This window comes from Lonchura striata, chromosome 1 (genome assembly GCF_046129695.1).
Source record: "Lonchura striata isolate bLonStr1 chromosome 1, bLonStr1.mat, whole genome shotgun sequence".
In the NCBI taxonomy this organism is placed as follows: Eukaryota; Metazoa; Chordata; class Aves; order Passeriformes; family Estrildidae; genus Lonchura; species Lonchura striata.
This window is the reverse complement of record NC_134603.1, coordinates 144,928,397-144,944,899: the sequence shown is the minus strand read 5'-3', so window position 1 is coordinate 144,944,899 and position 16,503 is coordinate 144,928,397. Positions and strand designations below refer to the sequence as shown.

Sequence of the window (16,503 nt, the reverse complement as noted above, 5' to 3'; positions counted from 1 at the left end):
AATAAATTTTATTATCTAAAACATATCTGTTTATGTGTGGAAATGTGTTAGAGGGACATGTAATGTTAAAGAAGAGGAGGATAAATTGTGATGGCAAAATCAATCATTTTGAAAAAGAATATAACAATTTTTTTTGCCAATTTGCTGTTCATTTGCTCATTTTCATAAATATTTTGGAAGATTTCAAAAGAAAGATTTAGGAATTCAAACCTATCTTTCAAATCATGTTCTGGGCAATTCATTTTTACCTTCCATTTTCCAGTTCCTGTTACATAGCAGTATTACACACAACTTTTTTTATATGTATAAATAGAAGAGCCATTCACTTTTATTACTTCTCCTTTTTATTTTACTGAAAAGGAATGGGCTTAAAATTACACAAGTTTTCTCTCAAAAACATTTCTTCATCCAGTTTCTAGCATATGTAGGATTAAACCTTGTTGCTCTGCATTCATATACCTGGAAAAAAGAACTCCGTATCAATAGTCTAGTCCAGTTACTTCCAATGTGAATGTGAGTTTTGTGATTCGTCTGAAAGCCAGTAGAAATACAGATGAAAAGCCAAGAGTGCTTCTCTGTCATTGCTGTCATTCACTAACAATATTCCTGGTTTCTTAATGTCTCACAATCCCTCTGAAAACTATTGAAATATCATTCATATAGAGAACTATATCCTTTTTACAGAGGGGAGGAGCAGTAGGAAATGTGGAAGATTTTAAAGTTAGATTTAAGGAGTGTGACTTTTACACCAGAAATGTGAAAGAAATTCCAGACTAAAAGGGTTAATAACATATCTATAGAAGATTTTTGCTAGAAAAAACCATCTGGATAAAACTGCGGGGGTGGATGGAGAATCACAAAAGAAAACTTAAATAACATTAAGTCATCTTTTAGGAGTTTTGATCTCCTGAGATGCAATTTCTAGATGGTCTAAATAAATTAGGATCTCATATTTTGAGAAGGTCCTCATCACCTTGCAGAAATTATTTTGGAAAAAAAAAAGCTTTGGATTTTATATAGTAAGAAGAAAACTTAGAACTATAGTGTATATATTTTCTTATTAGAAAGGCACAAAATCTTCAAAAGGAAAGATGAAAATTTCTCTCGTCTCACTGATTTGTCTTAAATCATGTTTTGGTGCACACTGCATTATGTTAGCTTGAAGTATTAATGCACAGTGTTATCCCTCAGGTATGTGAACATCCCTAAAAGCCTTTTTCATGTTTTAGAAATTCTATTTCTTCCCTAAAACTACTTTTTTTAACTCTAGGAAGCTGCTAGGAGTGAGAGAAGCTGTCATGTGTGACCTCTGGAAACGCCACAGCGGAGCAGAGCAGATTCCTCAAATACTTTAGATGGAATCAAATGATGATACATGGATGGGGCTATAAATTTCCAACTTCAGCATCAGTCTGTCAGAAATGGCTGAGCCAACAAAGTAAAACATTTAAGGAAATTATGCTGCTCTCAAAAAGTCTTCTAGCAAAGGATGGGCAATGTTCTGCCAAAGCCCTGCTCTGATCTCTGCAGGCAGGCATCAGGCTCTGGGGCTTCTCAACCCAATACTGACAATATTTTCAGCATAGGCACCTCAGGCACACAATACCCAAAATCTTCTGGTTAAATTGGCAATGAATTACAAACCCAAAAAAACAAAAACTGAAATGTTGAAAAACTGGACCTTTCAGTGTTTTTTTTCTTTTTTTATTGACTCTGCATTTTAATTTTATTTTGATTTTTTCTTTTATATTTCTTTTACATTTCTTTCTTTTGACCAGCTTTACTGTTTAAAAGCTATCCATGACATAAACATCATTTCCATAAAAAGTTTATTTTAAAAATATGTAATGTCAGTAATGCACAGGAGATAACCAATTTACATGCAGCCCATTATCACCTGATCTAAATGGAATAAGTATTTTAATCTGTCTAAATTTTTTGTTATGTGAAATACTGCACTTGAAAATGGCTACTGCAGTAGCTCATGCAAATTTCAGCTTCTGCAGTTCTTCTTCATTATTATTTTAGTGATCATCAATATTTCATGGAAAAAAAAATAAGTGTTTGTATTGGCTGATGAGAGTGGATGCCATGCTCTTCTCTACATAAAAAAAAATCAGCACTTATAAATTGTCCATTATCAATAATTTCTACTTTCAAATTTTATATCTAATACTGAGAATGCACTTAGCAGATGGCCACTTCTAATGTCCTGGATGATTGTTTGTTCTTATGTACAGCAAATGGATACTTCCTATTTACTAACTGAAAATCATCTCTGCAGTCAGTGCTGAAGGCTTTATTGTACATTTGTTTTTTTTTTTTTCCTAAAGAGAGAATTTAGCAGCAGCTAAATTTGCTTCCTATGGTATACATTGCTGAGCTGAAAATGTGAGATATTGCAATTAATAAAAAAATTATAATTTGGAGAGCTTATAATACAATCATAACAAGATTAAGTGAAATAAATCAAATCCAATTTGTGCTTGGTGGTTTTGGGAATAACATTTCTGTCAAGTTGTTGAGCAGTAATCATTAAAACATGGGAATAATCCACCTCCTAATTAAACAACAATAAACAATTGTCAATGGCACATAATTGTTAAAAGTCAACAAAGGAAGCATTAGTGTAAACAAAGATTAGACATAGTTCTTGAAAATGAGAATGGGAATGTTATTTAATGCCTGACAGAACTGACTAAATGCAATATTTGCAATACTAGAGTAGCAAATACCTCCATCAATATCATTTAGTTAGGAGAGAAGCTGAGTAGTCTGTTGATAATATAAGCAATGTGTGTAATGTTTGGTCTCCCAAATTTACTTACCCTTGGAAATGTTGTTACATTTCTTGTTACGTAGTTTGTTTGCCTGTAATTTTTCCTTACCTCCTAGTCCTAGGACCAGTCAAATTCTCAAAAAAACATTTTAGGCCAAATCCATCTGTTCTACCAGCAGCTGTTTCAGTAGTCACACACTGGTTAGTTAGGAACTGAGATTAGTTCACCAGACCTTGAATCTCTCAATTCAATTCCAGATAAGCTCCTGAGCTGTAAGCAAGTCTGAGGACACATGCACATCCAATAACATCACACATGCACGCTCACAAAGATATGTAGATATGGATGTGTCAGGAGCTTTGGATCTGCAAAAGTGTCCATGTGCCTGACATGAACATCTTTAATAATTAGGAACCTAAAATGTCTTGTTTCAATGCAACGTGGAGCTAACCCAAATTCCACAGATGCCTGTGAGCACAGGCACAGAGTTGAGCTGTAGGAGGGGAGACTGAGGTAAGAAATTTCAGAGCCCTTTCTCTGCTGTAATCCATTAATGCTTGTAGCATTAATGTGAGTTTATCTCTATGTGCTCTGCTGGAAAATGACAGTCAAATGGTTTTCACAGGAGACCTGTGGGGCAGTCCAAATTTGTCACATGGAAATTTGTCCCTGTGTATGTACCCATCTAAGCCTGAATCTCTCCTCAGATTTTCATTCATACGAATTAGTTTTCATGTGACCCTGCAAATTCTGAGGTCACTTAGTAGACTGAAAGACTGAAAAAAAAATCATACACAACATATTTTCTTAGCTCTCACCTGTGCAGGTTGGAGTTTTATTTTGCTAAATCCACAACTGGCAATGCAGAGTCTTCATTCTGAAAAGGAGACTATTGTAAAGAAATGCAAAATTGAGCCTTGGATTGCTTTGTACTTCATAGCTCAGTGTCAATTACATGGTGAACTAGACAATGGATATGCCAGAAAAAAATTTCCTTGCTTTTGAAAAGTTTTCCTGGTAACATACATCTCACTCATTGCAATAGCTCAGTTTCCTTCAGAACTCTGGATTGTGAACAGGACAGAAAAATGCTGAGGAATTAGGAAAAAAAACAGGTCATGAAAATATACACCATGTATAAATGTAACAGTATCCTGGAAAATGTTTAATACTTTAACAGACAACTTTTATTATTGTTGTAACTTTACTGACTTAGCCACAATTTAGTAGTAGTGAGTCTGACTCAGCAGCAATTTTTTTTTTGAACAACACTCATGGAGAAAAATCAAGCCAAACCTGAGACAAAGGCTGGGATCTGTTCCTCAGAATATATACACCCACCATTACATTCAGCTGCAGTTCTAGTCTGCAATATTTATTAAAATATGCATTTATACATCCAGGAAATAGAGGATATACAAGAAATTAGCAGGCATTGTAAACAGGAGCTAAAGATGTTATAGTGACTTCACATTTATGAATGAATCACGGATTTTGTCTGGCTCCTCCGTTACTGAAGTGTTATTAATATTCTTCCTGATTTCCACAGAAGGTAAACACAATAATTTGCAACACTGCAGTCCACTTCACATCCAGGCAATCTGTCCAAAGGACAGGTGGTGCAGTGGAAGCTGTTTTATGTCTTTTTTGTTAAAGCTTTGTGCTTTGGTTAGCATACAAATATTTTCAAGGACACCACTGGGGACTCCATAACATAATGACACTCCGTAAGTGTCATTACCATGTTAGCTGAGGTCAGCTAATCTTGCTTATAAGCATCATACATATCACATGTATCATTCTGCAGAACTCCAAGTGGGAACATAAACATTTATTTTCCATATTCTAGCTCCTGTTATTGAGTTTAAGTAATTTTTCATGTTTATTTTCTTAGGGGGAAATTATGGAGATATATATATATATGAAGGTCCTTGATCAAGAAAAATCTATAGGGAAACTAAAATTATGGTATTAATGATACTAAAATTCCAGTAGTGATATTTTAATAATTCCAGTAGTGATATTTTAATTAACAAAATTGAATTTTGTTTTAAATAGAAAAGCTTGAATAATCGACAATTTAAAGTTGCAGTCTGAGTTGACTGTTGATATGCATTAGATTAAAATTCAGGGCATTGCTGACCTATTGGAAAGCAGAGATTTTTAAACTGCTGCAGAAAAATTGTTCTTCAGTGGTGAATGAAGATAAAGGTCAAGGATTCAAAGGATGCAACTTATATGTTTGTGATGTGGGTGCTCTTCCTGCATCAAAACAACAAACACTCTCAGGTTGTATTCTGTATAATCTTTAATTTATAAGGTCTTGATTAGGATCTCCTTTGAGGAGTGGCTTTATACTCTAGTTCAGAAGAATTATTGTAAAATTGTTCTCCAGAATGTGTAGGTGTGGCAGACCCTGGCCTAATGCCATTTCCAAATTCTATACTTTCCCCTGAAAAAAGTATTTTTCTTTCCTCCTCTTCACATTCTTGCCTCCCCGTCACACGATATCTTGGAGTTCTTCCAAGGATAGTTATATGCCTCTTTAGACACTTGGTGAAGGGTTTTTTTTAATTAAAGAATATAAAGATTTTTGATCTTTTTTATTTAGTCATTAGTTTCAATTAAGGAGATGTGAACCTGTTATCCAGAGATTAATTCAAGTGTATCATTGAAAGGGCAGCAGATGTGATAATATGCAATAAGGTTAGAGACTTCATGGATATAATTCCCTGCTATAATGATTAGTGTAATCCACTAATGAATTAGTCTTGGTAATTTTTAGGAAGGTAAAATTTCAGGAGTGGTTATTTTTACTTTTCTTTCCAGTGAGTAGAAGCTTCTTTAACAAGTGCATGGAGCTATCCTGGTGTTCTGAAAGCCGCTGAAAAATCTCTCACTGAACCCTAGAGGAGAAGAGTCCCTGATCTAATTAGTGCTGCTTTGAGAGGGGGATAGGATACTGTGACATATAGAGGGCCCTTCCAAAATGAATTATTCTATGATTCCATGATTTCTGTGTAGACAGATAACATGATTTTCTTAAGAAAAGCAGTGCATGAAATTTGCTGCCTTATCCAAAACCCATTGAGATTAGTACACAAATACCTTGCAATTGAGTTTATGTGTCCTATTTTGGTACCTCCTTCCCTTGTCTTACCAGCTGAAAATGAAATGAAACTCATTGAATTCTTTGGGTCACTATATGTTTATAGCAGGACTCGACCTGGCCCCACTCACACAGAAAATGTTTGAGAGCATAATGTAAGCATGGGAAACCAGCAGAAACCACTTATTCTGATGCAGCTTCATCATATTCTCTGCATTAAGGAATGCAGTCCTACCTGGTTGGTGGTTTAGAGCCTGAGGTTCTTTATACCTTGCCTACCTCTGAAAAATCTGCATGCCCTTTGGGAAGCTGATCCCTGGGGATTTCACCCATTAGGCTGCAATCACCTGTGTGATGAGAAAACACAGCTTTATTTAATTTATCTTATCTTATTTTTCTTTTTAAAAATTTATTCTTGATTTTGCATGCTGAATGCAGTGTTGACTAAAACTAGAACTGCATGAAGATTTCCAAAGCTGATCACACACAATATTGAGGAGCTCATGTACAGTCACACTCATTTGGGTTTGGACACAAAATGGAGCACGTAAAATTCTCAAGCGACATTTGGTTATGTAAACTATAAAAGGAATATTTCTGAAGACATTGTAGACTATAGACACATATGAAAATATATGTGTCTGTATTAGATTCAAATCCAAGTTCTGGAGGAGAGAATAAACATTTTTTATAGCTTAACTTTCTAATTATAATTCTAATATATCTTTTGTCTTGTAATAGCATTGAAATTCAATTCAATTGTCCAGACATAGGTATCTAATGACTCCTGGGCTAATGTACAGTTTATAATACTCAGGGCTAGTAAATGTGACAAAGCCTCTCCAGAATATACAAATTATTTTGAAGTGACAGGTGGAAACCAGAGAGGATATCTGGGATATCTAAATGCCATGAAATATCTTATGAGGCAAACAGAGTCAAGTCCCTTTGAACAGCCTCTTCTGTGTCTCTCTGGTTTGGTCTAGACATTACACATCCTAATGGATTCACATCTAATCTTATTATCTAGCAGTTATCCTATGCTTCAAAATTCTTGTTAAAAGGGCATTATGAAAGGATTAAGTTAGGGGCTATAACCTTTAAGAAAGGGTTATTTTTTATATGGAACTGCATGGTTCTGGTTAACCTGAAGGGAAGCAATAGAGCTGCAAATAGCTTTAGAATTTGGGACTGATGGAGTTGAAAACCCACATTTTTTTTTCTCAATTGAATCTTACCTCTTCCCATATCATAATTTCATAGGGAAAAATAAAATCAATTCAAATTTATTTTTATTGAAAAAAATTGTAATTTTTCCTTTTTCTTTTTCACCTTTCTCTAACACAGCCTCTAAAGTCAATAAGAGTGTCCCAATTGTTTGCTGCTCTAAGCATTATTATAATGGACAATTTCGTTAGCTGCCCTGACATTCTGCTAAAGATATTTGAGCCCTACGATATTAATACAGTATATATTAAATAACTTAATAAATAACTAATGCATTGAAAAATATATTCATCCACAGGGATTAATCATCACCTGGGATGCTCCTAGCGTGGATACCTATAACGGATATTTTACATGGCATTCAATATTTCCATCAGTGAACTGGAAATAAACACCAAATTACCATTGGCAAAATATGTCAACAACACAAATGTCAACCATATAAGGACAAAATGGTTGTCATATGCAACCCAAACTGCTTGTTTAGCCTAATCCTCTGAAATTAAATGTGATTTAATGCTTAATTGCTTAGCCAAATCCAAACTGTTGCATCCAATAGGAGGAATAATCTGTGAAATGTGGTACCTTGTGACATGGAGCCAGTCTACCTGTCTGAATTCTAAAGCTGCAATTTAGCAACTTGTTAAAGACTCTCATTAACCATTTTGTTCAAGAAAAAAACACAAATACGTGACATAATATTTAACTTTGAAACTGAAAAATAAATCCTATTAATATACAAAACCAGTATGAGCTAATGCAATGCAACTATTGACACCACAGCTTTGCAAGGATGTTAGAAGTAATATTATTATTTACAAAAATCTATTATGACATATGAAATGATAGTACATGACCAGGACCTTTATCAGCTTATAAAACAGAATATTGCACTATGAATACATGACATTGGCTCTCTGGATATTAGGATTCATCTTACTGAATCATCAATATTTCTTCCTTTAACACCTGATACTTTTCTTGGACAACTTCAATCAAAACACTGAGCTCATATGATCCCAATTAACCCATGAAATCTAAGAGAATAAAAGCATGAGGCAGGAAAATTTCAGGGATTGCTGTTAAAATGAATTAAATGTGTTTGGGGACACAGACACTTTGATAGTAGAAACTACATTGTCAGCTGCTTCCAAATGTGTCAGAAAGATCACAGAGATCAGTCTGTAGAGATAAATTGTGTTGCAAAAAAAAATTTGCATACAGTGAGAACAACCATGTGCAAATGGAGCTTTCCATGCCAAGAAATGTGTTCATGGAAATGAGAAGAAAGTAGATAAAATATTACACTATGAGTAAACCTTTCCATTAAGCTCCTCCTTCATGTACCAGAAATCAGTACCCAAAATCACATTGTCACAATAAGAAATCCTCTCTGACTTTCTCTTTGAAATGATTCAGTGGCTTCACATGTGGTTTTTTCCTTTTATTTAAAAAGCACTACACTTATATTTCACTCCTTCATTTGTATTTCACTTGTAAAGAAAACCAGGCACCTACTTTCTTTGCTTTTTTTTAATTATATATGGAGCTAAAATTAGAAATCTGCTGATGCACTGATAAAGGAGCCATAAGAGATCATGTTGCCTTATTGTCTCCATGAGTATGTGTCACAAGATTAGATGACAAAAGCAGGGTTGTGCATTGCCATAAGAAGGGTGTGTGACAGGCTGGCAAACCACAGACCTTTGCTGCCAGATGAGGGGAGACTTCAGTCAGCTTCTTCTGGGATCTCTCCCAAAGCCTACTCAGAGTAATTTGCTTTTTAATGACTCTGATGAAGCAGTCAGTACACTTGTGACACTGGAGGCTTATTCCAGCCTGAGATAAGTTGTGGCCACTCAAGGGCCCATCCCAGAATTAAAAACACTCCTCAAAAACTGATAGTTTGGAAATTAAATAAAAGTAAATGCTAGTCCCATCTAGAGATTTAACGTCAGGGAATGTAGTAACACAATTTCTTTCCCACACCAGCTCACCATTGTCCATTGTGAGCATTTGCTACATCTATGAAACAAATTACATAAATTCAGCAATCTGGTACAGGACATGATTCTTTCCTCCTTTCTCTAAGCAAAAATTCAAGATTAACTTAGAATGGAAAAAGCAGAAGTGCTAGTTTTAAAATTTCAAGGACTTTAAGATTAGTATCGCTGAGCAATTAATCTAGAAATCAATTTTTCAAATAGAGACTGGGAAAGATATGGGAAGTACCAGTACTTCAGGAAAAGATATGTAGTATAGTACATTTACAAAAAGCATGAGTTAATACATTAATGTTATTGCAAATAGTGCAACTTTTATTTGGGCTGTGCTAATAAGAGTCTTACATATCAGAAAAGGAAGTTAATATTCTTGTTGGAATGTAGTCTGTTTTCTGATGTCTGAGGAACCCAGGTTGAGAAACTTTATGTTCCTTCTCAAACTTCCTGAATTTCTTTCAGTGTTTCATGGTCTGAAAGTATGTGACTGCAGAGCAGATGACAGTGCTACTGATTTAGAAGCCTTTTGGTTCTGCCAGTAGTCATTTACTATTTTCAGTTCTGGTTCAGACATGTAGAACTAAGTGAAACTGAGAGCAGAAAAGACACATATAAAACAAGTGTCATTCATCTTTGAATATTATATGTTGAAAATCATGGCAAGGGCTGAATTTCATATTGTTAGTCCCCCCCTGTCCCCTATCTTTCCCCAGGTTACTTTCTCTTTATTGCTTATAAACCCCTACAGCTGCTTTGAAGCAGGCATTTTTTATTTCCCTCTCTATTGTAGCAAAACTATTGTAATCAAGGTTTTAGAGTCATGAAAGCTGAACAGGGGAGTTCTAAACCTTAAACACCAGATGTGAAAGGCCAGTACTGTAATCTATATAACCTTTCAAAACAGGCAGAAAAAGTTAATGAGTTACTCTACAAACACTGTTCACGATGTTTCGTTCCAGTCTCTTAACTATCAAAATCCCATGTTATTCATTTTCCCATGTCTGATTGTTTTACTGGAGTGCACTTGCTTTTGGAAAGATTTCAGCCTCTAGCACTCTGTGTTCTCTTGTAGGAAAAAATTATATATTTGTCTTTTCTTCCCCCAAGGTCTTGCAGGTTTTTTTTTAATTTTATTTGGCACTTTATAATATATTACATTCCTTGCCTGCATGTACATGCACCTTGGCATTATGCTGCTTTAATGTGAAGACTGGGAACTCATGACAGAACAGGTTTACAAGGACTGGCAAGCATGCATTTGCACAGAATATCTCAACAGATATCTGGCACTTACTATATATGGAAAAAATGCTAAAAACAACTTTGAGGAAAGAATCTGAAGAACTACTTTCATTAGCTTCCAAACCAGATGTTCACATGAACATATATAGAAAGTGGGACAGCAGACAAACACATTGATTTGCCTGTAATGCTCTTTTGAACCTGGCATGTAGTAAGAGTAAAAATGTCACCTAACAAGAGATCCATCTGCCTTGGTTTAGGCATCCAACACGGTAACTAAGTTACAAAGTGACTAAGACAGTTACTACACACTCTTTTAAATAGTCAGTGAAGAGAAATACCATCTCCAGACAGCAATTCATCTCTTCCTGAGATAGGTGTCTAGAGCAGATCAGATAAACTGTCCTCTAGGGAAGCCTATGTCTCTTTACTGACTGCTAGGGGAATGGGAATAGCTTGAACTTGGATATCCAACTTCTAGGCTTCTGAAACGTGATGAATTTCATTCTGATATGGCCAAAGAACTGACACAAAATCGTTGGCCTGATAAAAAGGAGAAAAATCTATCCAGCTAAATCCCACACATTTTATACCTAAGAATATGAGTGAGTGAAAATTCAAGAATATTAAAATTGCTTTAATCTGTTATCTGAATAATTTTCCATTATGATACCATCAGCTTTTCTCTGTAATACATCTTTTACAGGAAAATGAAAATTTACAACTTGGGTAAGGTTTCCATATAAGAATATAAAAGTTTGGAAAAATATCACAGCAGCTTATAATAATTACTATTAGGTATAATTAAGATATCCAATTAAACATTAATGTTTTAATATATATATGCATCTATTTAAAAGGCATCCGAGAGATGTAGGAATCAAGTAATGAATTTTTATTTGGTTTAGATACATAAGTGCTTCAGGCTGTCTTGAAAATCCTTCCTTATTTGTATATACAGTCATATGATCACACATCTTCAAATTCACCTCATGCAGAACAGTCTCATTGTGTCTAAATGTTGACTGCAAGGCTGCCATTCACATGAGAAGTAATCACAGGATCAAGACCAAATGATATTTTTTTTGGGAAATGTTCTCTTCTTAATCTGTATTTTCCTCCAAGAATTTGTGAAATTGTCTTGTATGGTGAAAAAAAAAAGAAGCTTCTGACAAAGTCTTGGGAAAAAATGATCATAAATAATAACTGATCCAAATATTAATTCTGTATAAAAATTCTTTAAGAGTTATGGGTCCAAATGAAAACAAATGCTCAGAATTTGTATCCCATTTGAATAGTCAGAAATTTGAGCAATTGTGCATCAGAGACATCTGGCAGTGAACCATTTTTTTAAACATTCTTGTGTTCATTTGATGAAACTGGGTAGACTCAGGCAACTTGAAAGAAGCAGCTTGGCATCATCCAGTTTTCTCTGTACATCCCTTTCACTGATTGGTTTAGCTGACCAACCATCTTTTCTGTGCCTCGCTTCTGTTCTCCACCTCCTGCTTTTTAGTTTCTCCTGCTTGGTTTCTGACCTACCACACAGAACATGTTTTGTGAGAAGAATACACCTGGATTGCTACTGGGACCTGCAGTGGGCCCAGAAAGACAATTATGGGTCAAATTAGGAGCAGGAAAGGAAGACTTGGGTAAAGGACATATCCTGTAGATGTGTAGGATGGAGGGGAGAGCAGAAAGATCAAAAATTGTGACAGGAACTGCTGTGGATGTTGGAGAGAAAAGAGAACAGTGAAGATGTGTACTGAGGGGTGAATTGCTGGACAAAGGTGGTTCCTTTGTGGTCTACCTCCAAACATCAGTCCAGTTATGTTACTGGAAAATGCTGTCCTCTTTATTTGTAAGCCTGTTCAGCTTTCAGTGCCTCCCCTACGTGGGCAGCAAGAGCTTCCCTAACACCTCCTGCATGAAGGGGAAACAATCCATATTTGCCACAGAGGATTGAATCACCTCAGCTGCCATTCATGAAGGGGTATTTCTCAGTCACACTTCTTTTGGAAAATTTACTTGTTTATACTGTGGATTAGCACTTCTCAGTTATCTCCTTCATGTTTACAATTTCCAATTAGTTCAGTCATTCCCCTAGGGATTAATCAAATAATTTCTCTGTAGAATAGCAAACACCAGCCTTCTAGAGTAGTGCTTTCTTCCTCAGGTTGCATTTGAGCCCTTTAACACTGTGAAAAGAGTTTTAAGTTTACTATAAAGACTCATCATAATTTTCACGGTATTAGAAAATCAGGCATTTATATGGAATTTAAACCAGTACACACAATATGTGGGTTATTTTGGCAAGGGGATAAAATGAGAGGATATTATCTCAAACAGGAAGTCCATTATGGCTAAATCATAAAGTTTGTCTTCTAATTAAATCAAATCTGCTTGGAGGCTGTCTATTAGAGACCATGAAACTTACTGAATGTCCTAATGGTTAATGAGGTAAATAAATGAGAAATAGAACTGATGAAGAAAGTTAAGATTGCTGGATTTAACTGTAGGACTTGATTACATTGAGCCAGAGAGCTCCATCTATTGTTTTTTTTTATTTTTCATTCCCCGTCTTTGAAGGGATGTATTTTTCACTATTGATCTCCATTTCTGCCTTTTGTGACTATTTCTTAAGGTTTCAGCTCTTTTTTGTCTCTCTCTTAAGTGAAAAGTAAAGAGCTTTTGTCCTTACAGTTCATAAAATACTGTTGCTCCTTAGAAATTTTCTGAACTGCTGCTTTTCTTCACTAGTATGATCCTATTGCTGAAGATCAGAGGGGACATATTTTAATAACAGATACAGAAGTATGCTAGCTTTTGTTAATGTTAGCTTTTCTAGCCACTTAAGCATGTCCAGGTAAACCTGACAATTCATTATGCACAAATAATAAATCCAGAGGTATGTACACTGTATTTTTTACAGCATTCAAGACTGAATAATTCAAGAGAAATATTCTGCTGTAACATCTGGAGACAGGAGAACATGTAACTCTCCATAGGTTCTCTGAGTGGAGACTGCACAGTACAATACCTATGAATATAGATTAATGCATGCATATGGATAGAAAAATGATCTTTTAGACATATCTGAGAGTTAGGAAACTTCTCTATAATCTCCCCAGAATATCAGGGAAAGCTTAGAGAGATACAGGCCTTGCATATTGCTCATTAAAAGTAATTGGCTGTATAAGGAACTGTAAATTCCCTTCCACAATTTCTCAAGGCACTTACAATTCCTCTCACATAAGGGTATTGCTACATTGTCAAAGAAATTGGGTAAACTGATTTATAATCCTTACAGTCAGGTATCACTTCCTCAGAGTTTAGTGTGTCTCTTGTTGTCAGATATTTGTTTGATGTATTTAGTCTGTTGTAGCTTGGTAATGGGTAATTCCCATAATCGACTGTCATATTTCTCCTGTAGGGCATGGAAGGATTCTGTCTTATTTGCAGTATTATATTTAACTGAAAAGAATTCTCTGTATGTGTAGAGAAGAGTACTCACATGATCATGAGTTGTTCATATGGCTGCTCTGCTTTAGGGAACTAAACCAGATTTCTTTAGCAAAATAAATTCATAAGCATCCTTTTAATTTTCTGCTTTTAAATAGGACTAAGTCCAGGTGGGTTTCTCTTAGACTAAAGGCATTAAAAATGTATCTGATCATTATGTGCTATTTGAATATAGAAAAGAAACAGCATGCATAAACCTTCCTTAAAAATTATTAGATCTGTTGCAGAAGCAACAAGAAAAGTTAGAAAATTCTGCAGAATATTGGTGGTCACAAATTTTTGTCCTTTCTCTTCCTAAGCATAGCTTCTTTGAATGATATGGGAGATCTAACAGAAAACTAATAAGCACTTCTATTATTCATTAGATCAAATTACATGTCTTGCCTGTGAACATCTTTTAGAATCACATTCCTGACTGAATTTTTTTCAGAAATTAAAAGGAACAGCATGCTGGTAGAAGCTCAGATGGGAGCTGGGAGATGTCTTCTCTGAGAGCAGCATCTTACCTCTGGAATACTGGTGTTCCAGCTGCCAGGTTTGCTGGGTGAGTGCCCAGAGGCACAGGCAGGCACTGCTCCTCTCAGCTGTGGTGCTCAGGGTGCTGCAGCTCCAGGTCTGGCTGGGCTGGGTGCCAGCACTGAGCTCCAGTGATCCCAGGAATGGTGCTGCTCTTCTCCTTCTCTCCTTTCTCCCCAGCCTTCGTGGCAACGCAGGAGTCCCCAGCCTAATGTGGGGACAGAGAAAATCCAAGGAGATCCCCTTGTTTCTTCTTCTTCTTCTTCTTTAATGTCTTTCTCCACATTTTTGACTCCTTTACTGAATTCTCAGCTATGTGGGATGCCTCCTCCTCTTTTGCATTTTGGGAGCAGTGTGAGTCTACTTATGTATAGCTGGTACTTGGGATTTTGTGGAACAGAAGAGGAGAGAGGAAGTGGCGGTGTGTAACAGTTTATTTGCAGTAAAACCTGGGTATAGCTTCACACTTATTGTTTTCAGAGTCTTCGGTATTTGGAGCAGGGAACTCCCTCAGGCGAGATACTGATTTTGTGGCTTTTTATCTGGGCTCTGAAATTCTGCTCAGCTTTCACTGGTATCAAAAGTTTGAAGAAGGCCACATGAATTTTCATTAGCCTGTCTTAGGTTGCCTTCTGAAAACAGTTTCTAATTTCTTCTACTGCAATTTTTCTTAACTTAGATTTTCTGCTAATACATAGTGGTAAGTTTTAGGGCTTTCTAATTAAAATCAACCTTATCTAAGTGTGGATTCTAGATCTATATATATATATATTTTTACTCTAGCTTGAGCTACTGCATAGATCTGGGATGGACTTTGACAAATTTACCATGTATCTTCCCACAAGATGATTTTTAATCCTGGGAAGATCAGCTGTTGGGGGTGGTGTTGGAGAATAGGATTGGGAAGCAAAATCTCTGGGTTTTCCTCATCTTTGTCTCATCTGTGTGTTGGAGAACAGATTTCGTTGAGGGCTCTGCTATCACTCATGGTGAAGTGAGCAGCTCCTGGGAATTTTGGAGATCATTTTGAATTAAGTGAATGATTTTCTAATATTTCAAAAGAAATAAACTCACATTTGATCATTTTAAACACATCATAAACAGACACAGTTGACTCAGGGGTGAAGTGGAAGCATGATACCCGCACACTGCTGAGTGAGTAAACTCTGTGACCTGACACTCCCGATACATTAGTTGCTGACATGAAGAGTTTTACCACATGATAACTGCTTGACTTGCAAATGAAGAGGCTGCTTTGAAAAGCAGAAAACTCTGTTTCCAGCCCCTGGTGGGGTCCCAAGTTTCTGTACCTTCTGAGGTGCCTTTAGGCAGACCCTGTTGTTTATAGACAAAGAATGCTGCAATTTTACTGACTTTCATGTGAGTTTGTCAGAAGTTCAGCGTATATTCTATCAGAATTCAGCTTAGAATTTTGAACAATGCCAAACTAATATTTTTACTTGTTAGGAAGACTCTGGGTTTTGCTTGTCTTCTGAGGCACTCTAACAATATCCCACTTTGCAGGTTTATTTGATGTCAGCTATGACAACAAAGCTTCAGAGTTTTCCAGTAAAGTAGAGTTTTGTTTGTCCTTTTTATCACCTGGTAAGTACTGGATGAGTTTCAGTGCAATAACAAACCATAAAAACCAGAATGGAGAGAAGAATAAACTTTTATTGTTTTAGCAACAAATCTGTTCCGCTTTGCCTTTCCAACGAGACACAAAAGCCTGTCTTTTGTTTCAGCACTGGAAAGCCTTTAACCTTGTTTGCAAACACTAGCAATTCATCTTCCACTTTATGTTTATCTGAGCAAGAATATGAAAACTGTTAACACTAAACAAAGAAAAAAATCCTTTCTATACAGCTGAGTGAATATTGAATGGGAATAATGCTCCTGAGTTTCGGGTAGAGGGCTATTATTTTGATTATTATATTCATATCATGGTCAAAATTGCATAGCTGAGCGAGGGAAGTGGTACTGTAACATTACTGCTAATTGAAAAAAATTTTCTGAATTACTTCTTGTGAGGCAAAGATAACTAAAGACTCCATTAGCTCTTGTTTCACAGCTATTAAGTTGTTGTTGATAACACATCATCCTCAGA

General features: G+C 35.8%; 1 long non-coding RNA gene across 3 annotated transcripts; it reads right to left on the bottom strand.

Annotated features, from left to right (window-relative positions):
- Positions 1 to 332: 332 nt before the first annotated feature.
- On the bottom strand, positions 333 to 14,776 carry LOC116183196 (uncharacterized). Of its 3 annotated transcripts, none has more exons than XR_013341257.1 (5): positions 14,387 to 14,776; positions 13,060 to 13,131; positions 6,125 to 6,236; positions 3,599 to 3,669; positions 333 to 459 (listed from the first exon to the last, which is right to left on the bottom strand). It is a non-coding gene; the product is annotated as an uncharacterized LOC116183196 (long non-coding RNA). The 3 variants fall into 3 exon arrangements; XR_004147738.2 differs by having other exon boundaries at positions 3,599 to 3,657; XR_004147739.2 differs by having other exon boundaries at positions 3,599 to 3,657; positions 6,169 to 6,236.
- Between the last annotated feature and the right edge of the window lie 1,727 nt (positions 14,777 to 16,503).